The sequence below is a fragment of the Primulina huaijiensis genome, chromosome 2 (genome assembly GCF_012295235.1).
Source record: "Primulina huaijiensis isolate GDHJ02 chromosome 2, ASM1229523v2, whole genome shotgun sequence".
Lineage (NCBI taxonomy): Eukaryota > Viridiplantae > Streptophyta > Magnoliopsida > Lamiales > Gesneriaceae > Primulina > Primulina huaijiensis.
Genome location: NC_133307.1, coordinates 24636913 through 24642453, shown reverse-complemented (window position 1 = coordinate 24642453; position 5541 = coordinate 24636913). Strand labels below are relative to the sequence as shown.

Genomic DNA, 5541 nt, shown 5'->3' with positions numbered 1-5541 from the left:
AAAAGCACTTCTTGAACTTAATTAATAATCCGATTAAATCGAAATTTAATGTTGAAATTTAATATTACATTACATTATATTAAATAATAACTATTAAACTGATTAAATTATAAAAAAAATTTAAGAAATAAATTTATAAGTAAATAATGTGGAAAACTAAATTATAATTCATAGATTTTACTAATTAATGGAGCTATATATCAAACTCAAACATCATAAATGTATGATGATTCAAGGTAAATTTGAATAAAAAATTCACTATTTTAAGGGAAATAAATGGAACCAATTCAATAGAGTTCGAACTTAACATATCAATTGAACTTATTATAGAGTAAAACTATATTTTCGTGTAACATTATTAAAATCTTTCAAATTTAAAGATCCTTTATACATTAAAATGAACTTTAGAGCACGATCAGCAAATCATGTTGTACATAAATTGACACAAAGTTTTTTTTTGCAAATTAGGAGTAATGTGTAGTTCGGAGATGCAATCCCTTTGTTTTTGTCAAAAGCTGTAAAATACGATATGTTACTGTATTAATGGAAATTTATGTTTATCATTATTTTTTTAAAAAAAAAATGAAATAGTGCTCGTGTAATTTGGTCATGTAATTAATTCATCTTTTGACATGTGTGTGTGTGTGTGTGTGTGTGATGTAAGCTCTATGCCTCAGTTGATTTTAAGCCTTATGGGTGAAGGTTCTGTTTGACTTTCAAATTATTATGGGTTTTGGATCATTGGATGGATACAAATGTACTGTCCGACGATGACAAAGTCAGCAGTTTTTTACCAACTTCCAAACAGGATTATCACGGGATACAATTATATATTATATATGATATTTATTGATAATGAGAAGTTAGACCATAAGTTCTTGGTTTAATTCTATTTGGATTTTGACCTAACTAAGAACAAAATAGTTTCAGTTCTGATTTCGATCGACTTAGCTTATGGGGTGAAATTGAATTTTAAAAATAAGAGATCGATGACGCTAATAACGATTAAAATTTATAATGTGATTTTGAAAATGTATTTCAAGGAGAGAATAACTGTCACATACAACTAGCTTAGATGTATAAAATTGTTGATGATTCAATTAATCTCATTTTCAGGTGATAGATAAACACGTCTCCTATGGTATGCCTAAAAAACATGGCATAAATTTTTGTTTTTCCTACACTTGAGTTTAGAGATATGTTTTAACGATGTAAACGAACTAAGACGCTCGCGAGTTATTCGGAACTCAACTCGCTAAAATAATCGTTTGAGATCGTTGGTTAAGCTTATCGAGCCGAGCTCGAGCTTAAGCTTAAGGATATTCGGCTCGTTTATGTGGCATGCGCTCGAGATCGAGCTCGATTAGTTTGTTGTGTCGTGAATGTAGCATTGGAAGAAAACATGCATTGTTTATTTTTTGTCTCACATTGAAATTGTATTGAAAGAAAACATGGAAATGCTATAAAATGAGAAACTTACTCATTCAACTTTCATATATTAGCACACCATCTCCAAAATTTGATTTGTTCTTCTTTCTCAATCATTTCCCCATTCTTGTCGGAGAGGTTTGGAATGGATGAGTGATATGGTTATCACTTGATAATTGTAAGTTTCGAAAAAAAAACACACATATATAATAGTTGATTTTGACATCAAGTAAAATAATTTTTGAATAACAGCAATCGGAAATTCAATGATTGATAATAACAATAATCATATTTCACAAGTGCATTGAAAAAAATATTAAAAATAAATATGTTTTTCATGACTAAACTGATATCAGTCACTAATATGTTACTTCTCTAAAGAGTAACGACGTGAGTAAACAATAATCTGTAGTGTTCAGAATATGTATCTCTACCATTCAATTCATAATTACTCCGTGCATAAAAGTCAGTAATAATATTTTCAAAAACACCATATTTTAAGAATATACATGTAAATATATATATTTTGACATAAAATATGCATTTTAAACAAAAGCTCACTTAATATTGTAGAACTAACAGAAAAATCCTCATAACATTGGAATGATTTTGAAATGATAAAAGCACCTACACAAGTCTTGTATACATGAAGAATTTATAGAATTTTGGTTTAGTTTTATTTTAGTAATGAGCCACTATTTATAGGCTTCAGGGATAGAAGCTGAATGGCCACCATTATGTCCTTCCTCAATGGCAATAATTTCACTTTAATGCCTGAAAATATGGATAATATATTAACATGATGACTGAAATGAATGATGCCTCCTTTTATTTCAGAATTGAATTTATGTTCATCCTTTGCTCCTTGTCCTATTAAAATTCTCAAAATATATGCTTGCATAAAAAAAAAAATTTTTTTCTTACAGACGTCGTTGACAATTTTCGGTTTTGCACAATATTAAAATTTAGGAAAAATAACTTTTGGTCCACTATTTTCTAAAAGTTTACTTTCAGACTTTCATTGACTAAAGTTGATTTTTTTTTCTTTTGATCATATTTTGTTGATGTGAAATCAAAAATAATGACATGGTATTGAAAAAATTGATGTGAAATTGAAAATTGTTCATTTGTCCGATGTCGTCAGCAATTTGACCAACCAAAATATCCAAGAATTAATGTTGGTATACCAAAATCAAACTTTAAAAAATTTATTGAGCCACATAAAATGCCCGAACTAAATAATTATTCTCCCTAAAAACTGACATTGTACCTTTGATCACACATTTTTAATTATCCAATAAATAACATGACATCGAACCAACAGTAAAAAAAGACAGAAGTAAAATTCATTCAGATGCAGCATACAAGTTTCATTTCTACACTGGATTTGAAGACAGCTATAGCAAACAAATTTCAATCTTTTGAACATAAGCTTTGCTTCGATGGAACAAAAAGGGCTAGTTTTTTTCTTCCTCTTTTTGCGAAAGTTTCTACTGAAAATTGTAACATGGACTATGGTAAGGAATTTAACTGATTAATAAACTTTAGTTGTAAGGAATTCAGAGCGTAATAAGCACGTTCCTTGAATTGTAAATGATACTTCAAAACTCTGCTTTCGAATGGTTAAACTTTTCAGTCAATCTTGAGAGAAGAGTAGTCATAAAAAGTGTGAGAGACAGGCTAAGAAACCAATCGTGCCAGTGAGCTCACAAAAAGCATACGAACCAGTGAGCGCTTACCCGAAATAGACTACGCCCGATACTGATTTTGTGATGTTCATATTTGTGAGTAGAATGCAGCATAAAGGAAGAAGTGGAGTGCAGATGAACCCGAAGTCAAGTATGATCTCCACCACCACAAATAGTTTTCTCTGCAAAGCTGGAAATGACAAAGTAGCATAGCGATCTAGGCACAGATGACGGAAAAGGAATCCTGGGATGAGGAATCCAAAGTTGCAATAGAAATGTTGTGACCAGATTGAGGTGATGACGAAGAATAGCTCGATGGATACTACGCAAAATGGCACTACGCCTCCTGTTACTATAGTGAAGAGTGGGTTCATGAACCATGCCTGCATAAGTATTTCCCGCAGAATTGTCCTGGTATTTACTGGATCCTTGATGGCGGGTTTCTTGAACCCAACATAAATACCGACAAAAACAAGTGGAATGAAGATAGCTAGCCAGAAGAGGACTGATGCAAACATGGTCCTAAATGGGACTGCACTCCATGATTCCACCTCCCAACTTTGAGCATTCAAGATGAAGAAAATGATGACGGCATTCCAGGGAAAGGTGTTTTAAGTGATTGTCGTCCATAGTTGTTCCCTTGAACATTGTGTAGAGGCTACCTGAGACGCCTGCAAACGGGCCCATGAAAACCAAGGCCAGCAGCAAAGTTTTCATTTACCCCTTTCGATTTGAAGGAGAAAGAAATCCAAGTGCAGTAGAGACCATTGTCACTAAAATCATCCCAAACACTTAACACCAGCGCCAACAAAAACACAAAGCAAATCTGAGTTTGTAGGAGGCCTGGAAACATCCCCGCTAACAATTATCCATCCAGTTTTTTCTTCAGCTTCTTCTTTAGCTTCTTCTGGAGTTTCCAATTGGTCGTACGGGGAGATGTCACGGTCGTATGGGGAGATGCATGGTTTTTTTTCGACGCCATATTCATGTCCATCGCTAATGAGAGAAGGAGAACAATGACATGCGAATACATGATTGAGAACCACTGGCTGCGATTCTCAACGTGTAATTATCCCATCTAGAAGCAGATTCGATCTCATTCTCTTGAAACTCCACGTCGTAGGTGAAATTAATTTCCTTCTCATCTTCAACTTCTAGAGGGGAATCATTGCCAGTTACAGTGTATTTTGCTTGTGGATCACATTTTGGCAATCTTGTTTTGTCATTCCATTTACCCTCGTATTCATGGCATCAATTTTGTGATACTTTACTGTGAATGTCAAATGGTTGTTGATAAAATATCCGTGCTCCATTTCACGCCAACCGAGAAACCTTTTTGATACGCCAAGGAATCCATATCAGACCAGTACGTTGTTCGGCATAACTTGTGGGAGATTATCCAATATCATGTTCACCCGATATTCAAGATCAATCTTCTCTTTGAATTCCTACGCATCTCTGGGATTAAGTGTAGTACGAGTAACAACACTGCAGTTTGCCATTCTAGCATCTTAATTTCATAGGGAGAGCTCTCAAAAGATCCTCGCGGACAATTTCTTCCCCCTCGTTCACGTAGTTCACAATTTCATTCGGCATGCAGGGGAGATAATATTAGGAACATGGAAGTTGAGAATTTGTCAACTAACATTTTATCCCTATTATTTTTTATAATCGTCACTTTACTCCTGAAAATTTTATAATTATCATTTACCCTTGAATATTTTAATATACTAGGAATGATCACGTGCGATGCATGTGGGTGATTAATAATGAAATATATACTAAGAAGATTTAAATAATTTTTAAAATCGTTTAAATAACATCTTGTTTATGAGTATTTATTGATCTAAATATATCAAAACACAATAAATAAAAATACATCATAATGATAAATCAAATATATTCACTTATTTATATAACATTTTTCAATTTGCATTATTATAACATAATGACAGCTCTCTCAAATTAACAAAGATAATTTTCATCCAAATATCATTCACAATGGAAAACAATAAAAATAAAATTAAGAGAATAGTAAATTTTTCTAAAATCAAAATCACAATGTATTTAAATGGAGTGCATATAGTGACTGTCAAATAAAATTCTCTTAATTAACTAAATTATCATAATGATGTTAAAATAAAACCCCTAAACTTGTTATTAAGTTAAATATCAATTGTGTTTTTGCTAACTTTTAACTCCTTGCGAATTTTGTTTAACTTTTTCTTTTTTTAGAATAGATATTACACATCAACTCAAATATTTTAAACTGTATAGTAGCTCAATCATCATGATTCGATCGATGTATCCAACAAAGACAATTATTGCACTCCAACAATATCAATAATTACACTAATTGCAATATATGAGAATTGATCTCATGACTTTGACTCTTATATATACCAATTGTAGGATCATGCATTTG

At 32.1% G+C, this 5541-nt stretch overlaps 1 pseudogene; it reads right to left on the bottom strand.

Moving 5' to 3' along the window:
• Nucleotides 1-3042: 3042 nt before the first annotated feature.
• On the bottom strand, nucleotides 3043-4712 carry LOC140957785 (transmembrane 9 superfamily member 9-like; annotated as a pseudogene).
• Between the last annotated feature and the right edge of the window lie 829 nt (nucleotides 4713-5541).